General features: G+C 39.0%; 1 protein-coding gene across 1 annotated transcript in view; it reads right to left on the reverse strand.

Moving 5' to 3' along the window:
- SPOPL (speckle type BTB/POZ protein like) overlaps positions 1–12,654 on the reverse strand; it is a 59,734-nt gene extending 47,080 nt beyond the window's left edge. The window contains exon 1 of the mRNA XM_032411188.1: positions 12,374–12,654. The gene's annotated coding sequence lies outside the window, so the exon portion shown is untranslated. The remainder of the gene's footprint in view (positions 1–12,373) is intronic.
- Between the last annotated feature and the right edge of the window lie 509 nt (positions 12,655–13,163).

Here is a 13,163-nt window from a genome sequence, read left to right on the forward strand (position 1 = left end):
TAGTTTACAGGAAAAAAAAAAAAAGAAAAGAAAGAAAGAAAAAGAAATCAAAAGGGAAAGAGGAAGAAATAAAGCAAAATGATCCATGAAGAACAATGTGTTAGGAGATCCTAAATTTTAACCAGTCTTTTCTGAAATGATGTAGCACATGGTCGAACTGGACTTAATAAAAGGTTATTGCCATCCACCTACCAGCCCTACCTCTCTCACAAGGAAATGCTTTGCAAAATAAACTGAATCGTTTTTATACCTCATGGGAACACTTTAAGGCATGAATGCCATCTCAGCCCTTCTGATGAGCGAGTAATTCCATGATTCTTATGACTAGCAATAATCAGTAACTACTTACAAATATGTAGAGCACAAGTATTTATCAAACGGCTACTCTACCCAGGAACAGTATTTTGCAGCAGTAAGAAATGAAGTCAGATGTAAAAATATTAGCTATAAAAAGGCATATGAAAATGTTATAAAGGTAAAACTATCTTATCTGCAGTTATAAGTTCATGTGTGTGTTTTAACAGAAGTCAACAACTAATTAAGAATAAAAGGTACAGGAATGGCACTTCCCTACATAAATACTAAGGATCTAGATTCATTGAGGAATGAGGAATAACCACATTTCTAATACTGAAAAGGATACACAGGTAGAAATACTTTTTGCATCCTTGGTTTTCACTATACAATTTGATAATGAAAAATATATTAGCAGCACTGCCTTCTGTTGACACAAGAAAAAACTCCATATATAGCAAGAAATTAAATATAAAACAGCACACAGCATGCTGTGGGCATATGGTAAAATTTTCTCAACTTTCAAGATCTGAAAACTGAGTAAGCCCTGCTGTGTAGACAACGTTTCCCTTATTTAAGAGGTAGCAGAGCCTCAAACAAACAAACAAACAAAAAAAAAAAAAACAAAAACAAAAAAACCTACACAACCTACAATCTGGGTAGATAGTCAAGTAAGAGCAAGTGCATTCCAGCATTGTGTAATGAGAGCTTTGAGCCAATGTTGCAGACTCACTCAATAAACTAGCCTACAAAACTTTTCACCAGCTTGCAAAATCTTAAAACCTTCCCTACGTTTAGCAATAGTTAGGCAGAAATGTGCCATCTGTCAGAAAGTCAGTGAACTATACAGTGAAGCTATCATTTTCATGACATTCTCATTTTCCATAAATTATACTTAAATTTGTTTTATATTCTGCATCTTATCAACTGACAAGGCAGCCAGAATCATCTGATGGGTTTTGTGAAAATAAACATGTCTCTATTCCACTTTTCCTTGGTGTGCATGTGGAAGGTTATGTGGGTATGAGTGGGGAAGGGAATCATGTTTATTTTGAAAATCTAGCCTATCCACAGTGCAATGCCACTTTACACCCACCAGAATGGCTAAATAAATGAGACAGTATCAAGCAAATGTTGCAGAGTATGTGGACAAATGGAACTCTCATTCACTACTGATGAAAGTATAAACTGACACAACCACTTTGGAAAACACTGGGTAATACATACTAAAACTGAATACAAGCACATACCATGACCCAAAGGTTGCACTACAAGGAACATATACTACAGAAATGTATACGACACATACAAGAAGAATATTCTATAGGAGCACTATTCACTGCAGCTCAAAACTGGAAACAACCTAGATGTTCATTAACAGTAGAGTGGATAACTTATGATATATATACAGTTATACAGTGAAACAGAATACTACAGAACAATGAAAATAAATAAGCTACTGCTACACACTACATGAATGGATCATATAAAAATAAATGCTTTGGGGGCACCTGTGTGGCTCAGTGGGTTAAGCGTCTGACTCTTGATTTCGGCTCAGGTCATGATCTCAGGGTAGTAGGATTGAGCCCTGCACTGGGAGTTAAGCCCGCTTGAGATTCTCCCTCCCTCTCCCTCTCCCACCACCCCCTGCACACACACGCACACTTTTTCTCTCTCAAAAATAAACAAATAAATAAATAATAAAAATAGATATAAATAAATCTTTTGGGTAAGAAGCCAGACACAGGGGTATACATGCTGTATGATGCAGTATGCATGTCTTCAAATGTATATTAAACGTCAATAAAAAATTTACCTTAAAAAAACCCCAAATAAATATTTAATAAATAAATAAGCAGCTTGATGCCTAGATATAATAAAATCCTGTTCCCAGTGCCATGTTCCTTCCAGTCTAAAATTGGGACAGAACACTTTTTTGAATCTTCCCTCATGCTAATTTGAAACCATTTTTATATTAAAACAAAGAAGTCTGTATTAAGGTTATAGAATGCAAAAGTCAAATCCTTTTTAGGAGAAAACACTAAAAAAAATTTTTTTAAAGACTTTATTTATTTATTTGACAGAGAAAGAGATAGCGAGAGCAGGAATACAAGCAAGGGGAGTGGGAGAGGGAGAAGCTGGCTCCCCGCCAAGCAGGGAGCCCAATGTGGGGCTCGATCCCAGGACCCTGGGATCATGACCTGAGCCGAAGGCAGATGCTTAATGATGGAGCCATCCAGGCATCAACACTAAAATTTTTGAAAAAAATTTTAACACTAAAACTCTCCCCCTCCACCACTACCCTGACCATTCAGACCTTCATCTCCCTTCCATCAGCAAAGAGTTCACTCTTCTGCCAATTACTTAGAAGAAACATTTGAAAAGTAATAACCTATGCTAGCAGGTAATTATGAGCATTAAAACAAAGAGAGCATATATAATTTGCAGCACTGTGCCTAAGCACTCAAAGACTAGACAGTGTTAATACATCGCAAATAATGAGGCTTCCAGGTCAAGGGCTATTTCCAATTCATCAGTGTAAACACAGAACCTGATATTTAACAGTTGGTCAATAACCACTTTTGGAATAAATGAATAATGTGAGCTCAAAACAGAAAAAGTAAAAACAAAGCAAAAGTGAAAATGAAGAAAACTACCAAGAAGTTCAAAGGAAGGTCTTAACCTATTTTTATTATTAAAGTATATGACAAGATTTTAAATCTCAAATGAACCAACAAAATCATGAACATATAAAACCATAAACAAAAACTGCCCCATTATTTTTCCTCCATACACTTCACAATGTAGAAGTAGGATGCCTTAACTAAAATTAAAACATTGTTCTTTAATTTGAAACTCTAAAAATATTTCTGAATGAATTCCTTATGAGGTTGACAGGAATCGTAAGTATATCACAGGTTATTTTCAAGACATCCATCATAGCACGTCAATATTCTGACTAACTATGTCATAACACAGATGAAAGAAAAGCAGATTTCAGCTGAACCTTTATACAGTATTATTTTTACGAAAATAAAAATGCAACTTAAATATCAAATTTGTCAAGACTGCTATCTCACATTAGTTTTAAAAGACACAGAAAAAAAAAAAAAAAGACAAATCAACAAAATATTTTAATCTTCACTGGGTGCCCAAAATACCAATGCCTCATTTGGTAAGGCCCCTTGTTCCTTCCTTTTAAACACATCATTTACTTATATATCCTAGATCAGAAATAGCAATATTGTTCTTAATTAACCAACATTTACACAAAGCATTTAATTATGTATAAAGCACTATCCTAAATGTAAATATAACTCATTTCTTCATTCTTATATAACAAACTCTTTCAAAGTAAATACTGTTACCATTTCCATTTTACAGATGAGAATGTTGAGACAGAGATACTAAGTAACTGATTAAATTCACAAAGCTGTTAAATAGCAGTCTGGTTACATGCTCTTAATCTCTGTGCTATGTTGCTTAGAAGCTCTGAAGTAAAGCAGAATTTTAGAATTCAGGAAGCTCTAAGGTAAAGCAGGATAAATTTTCACTTCATGTTGGGAGGTTAGTTATTTTGAGGAATTTGGGTGATAAGCATAAAACAAGGCAGCATTAATGCCACATTTCATTAATTCTAAGATACCCATTTTCTCCCATATTTCAACATTTCTAAAATCGATGGCATTTTACAATTGTAATTGATAGTGTTTTCTCTCTTTGGGGTACATAAATAATGGTGCATCTGGTAACTCAAGGCATGTTCATTTCAAAAAATTATGGTATTATCTATACCTAATGGGGTAAAATATCTAACATACTTGACACAGTGTCGGTATAAGTGCTTTAAAAATGGCAGTTCTTCCTTTTTAACCATAATGATCTATAAGAAAATCCTATGAAAATACCTTTACACTATTGTCAGTTTCTCAGACCCATGTTCAAATAAATTTGGTTATATACTTTGTGAGGAAGAAATACTGATTTCATTATACAATCTGATGATGAAATTTTCACTGATAAGGGACTTGCTATGGGGGGGGGGAGCAGACAGACAAAACAACTGTGAAAATAAGACACCTGAGAAAATAAAAATCATCAAGAATAAAGCATAAATCAGGATACTCCCCAAAACCACTTGCTTCAAGCCAGTTCTCAAATGCCACTCATAAAATGCTCACATAAAAAAAAGTATTTTCAAGTTTTAAAAAATACACTTTAGGGGCATCTGGTGGCTCAGTAGGTTAAGTGTCTGACTTGATTTTGGCTCAGGTCATGATCTCAGGGTCATGAGATCGAGCCCTGTGACAGGCTCCACACTGGGCATGGAGCCTGCTTAAGACTCTCTCTTCCTTTCCCTCTCCCTCACTCTGCTCTCTCTCTTAAAAAAATAAATAAATACACTTTGAATGCAATCAGAAATGACCAATCTGCTTAGTGTGTGGCCACTTGAGCTCTAACAAAACTGGACATACTAAACTTGAAGCTCAACTGCCATGCTGAATAACTAAAAAAGGTTTAAACTGGTCCTAAGAATTGCCACCAAAAATTTTAATTAAATCAAATTCAATTAATTTAAGTATCTGGTAGCATCTTGTGTTGACATCTGCCTTGACAATTTCAGAATGAATTTATATTCAATGGTTTTTGTGTGTTTGATTTTGACTTCCAGGATAAAAACTATTTACCTTTCAAGGGAATTTCCCACTAAAACACCAAAAATTGTATCCAAAGTACAACTGAAAAAAAAACACCTTGGATCAACTACACTCTTTACCTTAAACTCACTTAAATTACCTTGGGGGAAAGGGGTGGTGGGAGAAGTACAAATGCATTTATACACAACTAAAAAACTATTAAATGTGCTTCAAAAAAACATATCTAGACAGGAAACAACGGTTTCTTCTTTGCTAACAGATCTCAAGTAGTATTTTAAAAGCATGATACTACTTTTCAGTCATACTACAACCTTTGATATCTTGCATTACTTAATAGGAGAGTAAAGCACCTCTTTTTAAATTGTCATTCCTAATTATTTATTCCCATATCCAATAAAGAATGAAAGCAAATACAACAACTTCAAAGGAGTATTTTCTAAGCATGTTCATATTGCACAGATGAATTTTCCATCATACGTTTGCTCTCGGTGTATAAACCACCTATCCCAATTATGGTTTGAGGTAACACAATTTTATATCTGTAGATAAATTTTTTTAATCTGCTATCTTTTACCTATGTAAAGTTTTGTTTCACATACAGTAGTTATAGAGCACAATTCAAAATATAATGCTAATAATTAATCTGTCCTCCTTTAGAACATGTACGTAAGTCTGAAAAACATCAGAGCTCTACATATGTATATAAATAAAAGGCCTGAAAAAGTATGCTTCTAAGAACCATAGTAGCATATGAAAAATATACAGTTGTTACACAAGAATTCAGCACAATTTAAGGAACTAAAAACCAGGGAGAAGACAAGAGCAAAAGATATTAAAGAAAAATTAAGAGTTACAATTTTCTAGTACAAAATTTAAGGAAGACTACCTTGGCAGATCAGAATAACAACATTTCTACAGTAACTCATTGAATTCAGAAGCAAATTTTGATAAAGCCCATTCCCCTTTTATTTTAAAGCAGATGAATTCTAGAACTTTTACTGCTTTAAAATTTTAAAATCCATTTAACTTCATTTTCCCTTTTAACACACTATTTTCTATGAGCCTTTGATCTTGCCAATAAGGTTTTGCCAACTAGAGTATTCTTCAGAGTAATCCCTGAAGATGAACTGTGCTCTACTATAGTTCAAGAGGGTAAATCTAGGGACATTTAGACAACTAAAATAGTGTTTATGGTAACAGGGGCCTATTCTTATTCTACAAAGTCCAAAAGCACCATCATTAACCATATATCTGAGGTTTAGTAGTAAACTCTTAGCAATCCTTACCAAGGCCTTCATTTTCAACTCTCCAAGTTTGAGAAAAAGTTAAATGCATTAAATTTCTCCCTTAAAAAAAATCACCAAAGCAAGGACGCCTAGGTGGCTCAGTCGGTTAAGCATCTGCCTTCAGCTCAGGTCATGATCCCAGGGTCCTGGGACTGAGTCCCACATCGGGCTCCTTGCTCAGCGGGAAGCCTGCTTCTCCCTCTGCCTGCTGCTCCCCCTGCTTGTGCTCGCTCGCTCTCTCTGGCAAATAAATAAATAATACCTTTTAAAAAAAATCACCAAAGCATAACCGATATATTTAAGTTATGCTATCAATTACTTAATGATTCTATAAGTATGGGTGTAATATACAAAATATAAAGCTAATCAATGAAAAAGAAAATATCACCTTGAACAATAAATGCTACAACAAAGATAATCTTTAACTTTTGAAAATATTCAGCAGATGTCTCCAAGTATGGTGCCTTTACGTGGGCAGTGGTATTAATCAAAATGGCAAAACAGAAAGAGGTACACAAGTTCAAGAGAAAAACTTGAATGGCACAAGCAACTTCTCCAACCTACCATGCACATGCTAGTGTCGTAATTCCTTGCCTTTGCCTTTGCATGCTTTCAAAATACCTGTATTTTGTATCATTTCTTTAGTATCCTTTATCATTTCTTTAAACTCCACCACTGCACCGGACTGCCTTCTCCACCTCTCCACTTGTCTTTCAGACACTGCTCAAGTGTCATTTTCCTTAGGAAGTTTTCCCTGATGCCTCTTCTCTGTGCTTCCAACGCAACCTGAATAAGCTGCAATGACAGCACTAATCATGCTATAACAATATTTAATTGTCTGATGCCCCTAGTCTCTGAAGTCTAATCACATTTCTGTAAGTTTAGTATTCAATATCTGAGAAATAGTACTTAAACATTCTGTTTGAATATGTTCTGATGAATCAGTTGTAAAAAGAATGTGAGATGCTTATAGAACATCTAGATGGTGATAAATAGAAACATGGGTTTAAAGTGAGGAAGATGGCTCATGCTATAGATATGATAATTTCATCCTAAATTTAGGATTGTTGCTTTGGCAGGTTAAAACAAAATTCATCAACTAGTTTATGGATAGACTACTGAGAAATACAAAATTTTCATGTTGTGGGTAGCTCAGTAGGGTAAGTGTCCGACTGTTGATTTCAGCTCAGGTCATGATCTCAGGGTCATGAGATGGCATCCGGCTCCATGCTAGGCATGGAGCCTGCTTAAGATTCTCTCTCTCTGTCTCTCTCTGCTCCTCCCCCCATAAGTAAGTAAATAATATAATAAAATTTCCTTCATGTTGCTCAAGCCAAAGAGTACTTTTTAGTTGCCAACTTAATTGAGTTCTCAGCTTCATTCAACATAGTTGACATAGTTGATTACCCACTCCTTTTTCAAATAGTCTATTGCCTTGGCTTCAGTGATGTCAAGGAAAAGTTCTTCCCAACTCTGGCTACACCTTCTCAGTCTCCTTCGTTACATTTCTTTTTCCCAATGTTTAAATGTTGAAAATTCATAGGGAATTATTATATCCCTTTACCCTCTCTCTCTGGGCAATCCCATCTGCCACCTCCCACACTAAGGTTTCAACTGTAAGCCATATACTGAGGATTCCCACCTGAATTATGATCAATACTCTCTTCACTTCCCAGAAACTAACAAAAAACTGCTCCTCTCCCCAGTATTCCCTATGTTAGGCACAAGAACCACCAATCCTGGGAACCTGCCTTTTCCTCTCTCTAGACCCCCTACTCTAACTCATCACCAAATCCTATCAATTTAACTTCCCCCCAATCCAGCTACTTTCTATTGCTGCAATCCTGGACCAAGATTCCATCATCTCTTGCCTAAACTACTATAACAGCTGAACTCAATTCTACTCAAAGGTGTGGTCTGTAGACCAACAGTCATCCATGCACTACTGTTACTGGTCTGAGACAAGGTAAATACAGAAACTGAAAGAAGTATTTAGAAATTTTTATAGCAATCTGACAACTGCCACAACATCCATTTTGTTCTGTGTCACTAAAGTACCAGTACAGATTAAAAACCAAACCAAACGAAACAAACCAAAACAGGTCCTTCTCCACAGATAAGTTTGAGAAGCACTTGCCTAACTGGTCTCCCTGCATTTACACTTGCCTTTCTCCAGTGTATCCTCTGCAGAGCAGTCAAGTGATATTTTTAAAGTAAAAATTTAAGTAACTTATTCAGCTTTTTAACATTATCCAGTGGCTTCCCATTGCCAGGATTTAAGTACAAAATGCTTAGCAATGATTGACCATTGTGATCTGCCCTGGTCTCATTTTGCATCAACCAGCTTCATATGCTAAGGTCCAGCCTCTATAGGACTTCTCAGTTCTAGAAAGCCGAAACTGCCAACATCACTTGGGTAACTTCAGTTAATCCTTCAGATTTAGCCTAAAAGTCATTTCTTCAGAGAAGCATTCCCTGTTATATTAGTGGACTTTCACTGCTTAAAATAATTTTCCTTTGTGGCAGTAATCATAATTGTAATTATTATTTTTGTAATTAGCTGTTTAGTTTCTTTATTCCAATAGCTTTTGCCTCCATGAATACAAGTAATTCCTTACATAACATACATCACCAGAGCCTAGCACAGTGCCTGGCACATATCAGTTGTTCAATAAACTTTTGGTAAGTGAATAAATCTATGTCAGGAAACATAATGGTTAGCAGGACCACAAAAATGTGTCTTCAATATCTAGTCATGTATAAGATTTGGGATAAGTCTGTGTACCCCATGCTTTACAAAAGTTACATCTCCTTTACTTCCCTCAACAACCTAAAAAGACAGGGAAACCTCACTGTCAAAATTACTTTTTTTTTTCCTTCCCCAGAAAGGTGAAGAACTTTGTCTAAAGTAACCAACAAGGAACTGGAAGATTTGAGAAGCAACCAAAGGTAATAGACTACAACAATATCATCTGGTTCCACTGCTTACAAAGCTGTGTGGTTTTGTGGAAGTTAAGTAATTTCTTAGTTTCCTTTATCTGTGAAACAGAGATGCAATAAAGCCTTCTTCAAGGGATTGTTATGAGGATTAAACAAGGTATTAAATTATTTGAAAGAGTGCCTGGCACAGTGTTTTATAAGTGTTAGTGGTTATCATTATCTTTAGTATTACCAGTACTCTCTTATAATTTTATCTGCCTACTTGCTTATTGTCTGTCAGTGCCACATTAAAATAAATTACAAAAAAGCAGAGTCCATACTATTCTTCTCTGATGGAACTTTTCTCAGCCAAGGTTCTATGAGAATTAAGCCCTACAGAAACTGAGTTAGGTGATTATTTCCTCAGTTCTCTCTCTCAAGGTACATAGCCAGTACCATTTTAGGAGGAGAGGAGTTAATTCATTACATACCTTGGATGCCTTAGAGCATTAGGGCTTGATAGTCACTAGAACTCTTGGTTCAGAAGGGCTGCTCTTGTGTATCCTCAATGCCTGGCATGAAGTAAGTGCTCATTAAATATTTCTAGAAAGAACAAATAGGTACAAAACCAAAGCAAGAGTGCTTAGCACAGAGTAAATGCTAAGTGTCCATTTCATTCCAGCCCTTCCAAGTTCCTATAAACTTCCAAAGTCTTATTCTAGGGGAGTCATTTTTCTTTAACCAGGGCTTCTGTTATTCAAAGCCAAAAATGCAGAATACAGACAGCAGGAAAACCAAGAGACAAAAAAAACAGTGCTGGCAGAAACTATGTGAAAGACAGGTAGAATCTGGATATGTGGGGAAAAGAGCAGAGGTTATTTTAGGCCAGAGAACAGCATGGGCAAAGTCACTGTCATTCAAAGTTTGGAGTACATTCCACTGGTGACATAAAATATGATTTTTTTTGTTTTTGTTTTTCCTTTAAAGCTATACATGGGCAAACATCTTTATTTTGACAGTACATATGTCACTATTTTATAACAATACTAAACTGTACCTATTTGGATTTTAACTGAGTTGTTATAAAAAAATGTATCAAGAAAATAATAATGCACAGGAGGTAAGCAAATATGACAAAAATTGTCAAGGTTATATTTATTTATTTTTTTAAAAGATTTTATTTATTTATTTGAGAGAGAGAATGAGAGACAGAGAGCACGAGAGGGAAGAGGGTCAGAGGGAGAAGCAGACCCCCCGCTGAGAAGGGAGCCGGATGCGGGACTCGATCCCGGGACTCCAGGATCATGACCTGAGCTGAAGGCAGTCACTTAACCAACTGAGCCACCCAGGCGCCCTGTCAGGGTTTTAAAGAGTGAGTAAAATTTGGGAAACATCAAGGCATGGCCGTGTTAATAAACATGTTAAGAGAGAAAAACCACTAGTCTTCTGAATGAAGCCAAGCTCTTCAGTACCAATTCAACATAAAGGACTGATAGGTGTGAACAATCAGTTTTCACTATTTAATTTGCAGTATACTAAAATTCTTATCAGTAAAACCCTCATTTTCCACTATGATAGATTTGCTACATATTTCATTTATTCTCAAAACAAATACAACATTTTAAAGACACCGAAGCTGGGACTGACCTGCATGTAGCCTAATAACTTACCCTTAAAGAGGGAGCTAAAACTCTGTACTTTTCACACCAGAAGGAATTAATTTATACAGTAACAAAATATAAATAATAACTACATCAAAAAAGATGTTAAATGAAAAAGAGCAAAAAGCAGCCTTCTATTCCCACCTTCCTTCCTCAAAATCGACCTACCAATAGCCAAAAGAAGTCAAGCTAAGAAGATGATGATAAAGAACATTTACTGAACGCTTACCAGGTGCCAAGAACTGATGTATTTTACCTGCAATAAGTTACGCAATTATCACCACCATCTTACCAAGAATACCACTATCCCCATTTTAGAGTTGTAAGAATACTGAGGCAGAGATTAAATAACTTGCCCAAGGCCAGAGCTGGGTAGATGGCAAAGCAGGGCTTTAGATCCTGGCAGTTCAGCTACATCTGGGCTCTTAACCACTAGGCACCACTTCTCCCAAGAATAACAGGATGATAATTTGAAATATTCCAGCTTTCCCATTACGGCAGCAGAGATGTAATTTTCCAAGGTATAAACCTTTTATTACTTAAATTTCCTGTCTAAGAAACAGTGAATTCAGCTGCAAGGAAAAACTGGGAAGACAAGTATTATAATGGAACAATCTAGGCCCAAAATTATTCAAGTATAGACAAAGCATCAAAAGCCTCAAAAGTATGGCTGAATGACACAATTCACCGAGAAAGGGGCCAGAAGTTAGGATAAGCAAAAGGTAAATCTTATTTCTACTGGATCTCCTGCTCTGAGGAAGAAAACTAGACCATCCTCTCCCCTTTATTTAGTACACATAGACTCGAAAGGAAGAGGAGTTAGGAGAAAGGATAGCACAAGGGAATCAAAGGGGAAAGTGAACATCTGGACCCTGCACCGCAGAGCCAGTTTGATGTTACCTGGTGAACGTGACAGAGAATTTGTGAGAGGGCAATACGTGCTTGAAGGTAGGGAGGTAGGCTGAGGGCATGAACACCGCAGTAAACACTGAGTGGTCTGGCTGGAGAGCAGAGAATTCACTTAAAATGGGCTTATAGGGATAACTTCACACATACATATGTTTGGGATGAGAGGTATGGATGGGGACGCTGGGGGGCGGGGGGAAGAAGGGGCTTCCCTCTTTGAGCAGTACTCCGGGAGGGAAAGAAAACAGACCAGGTATAAAGGGGCGGCGTGGAGATAGATATACAGGTATAAAGGAGGGAGACGGGAGAAGGAAAAGGGGCGAGGCTTGTGGAGGAAAGTCTGGGGGATCCTGGTAGGCGGAGCCTGGGAAATCGATAAGGGGGGGCATCACCAGGGACAAGCCGAGACTGACGAGGGGAAGACGGGCCGGGGGCGGGGAGGGGGGGGGCTGAGAGGCGGGGGCGGAAGGCAACCCTGAGAAAGGGAAGACACGCCGCAGGAGCAGGGGTCCCGAGCCAGGAGGAATGGGGGCGCAGCGTGTGAGGAGGAGGCCGCCCCGCTCCAGCGCAGGCGAGTTGGAAGGGCTGGGGGTTGGAGGAGCAAGCGACCAAGGTGCGGAAGGGACCTCGGAGCGGGAGGGGCACCTACCCGGACGTGCGGGGCGGCGGCGGGCAGTCCCGGCAGCGGCTCCTCTCCCGCTGAGGCGGCGGCTGCGGCGGCCGCGGCGGCGGAGGTGATGGCGGCGAGTCCCTATGGCGGCCGCCTCCACCGAGCCGCATCCCTCCTCCCCGGCCCGCCCTCCTTCCTATCTCCCGCTCCTAAACTTCTTCCCCGGGATAAACAAACCCGCCGCCAGGGGCGGCCGCCTCCGCTGCTCCCGCCCCCGCGCCGGCCCCCCTCCCGGCCCCGGGCCCGTCCGGGCTCCGGCTTCCGAGTTGCGACTCCAGCCCCAGCCCCAGCCAGCAAAGGCGCGTGCGCGCGGCGGCGGCGTGGGCTCGCAAGGTTCTTCCTCCCTCCCTCCCGCGCCGGGCACTTCCGGGCCGGCCCGGATCCGCCGCCGGGTTTTGGAAGCCGCCACCGCCGTTTGTGCCAGGCACTGAGCTCTCGGCCGGGCGCGTCCGCAGCACTCGCGACTGTGGAGAGGACGAGGAGTTCCCTCGTTTTGAGGGACCTCCCTTCGGACCCAGCATAAAACTTTCCTTGCCTAAAACGCCCGCTGATAACGCCTCTTAAATCGATAGACGTAGGGTGCGAAAGGCGGCAACCGTTTCTCGGTATGATTTCCTTGGGTCTGTACCAGACTAGAAAGCCAAGGTGCAACTTTTACCGAGCCCCTGTTCCGAGCTCATAACTCTGTGAAGTGCTAAAACAAAAACAAATATACAGTCTCCAGGTGAGAAATAAAAGACAACTCCGGGTAGGCAAATGAAGTGCCACA

Source organism: Phoca vitulina, unplaced genomic scaffold, assembly GCF_004348235.1.
Source record: "Phoca vitulina isolate PV1807 unplaced genomic scaffold, GSC_HSeal_1.0 scaffold1, whole genome shotgun sequence".
NCBI classification, from domain to species: Eukaryota; Metazoa; Chordata; class Mammalia; order Carnivora; family Phocidae; genus Phoca; species Phoca vitulina.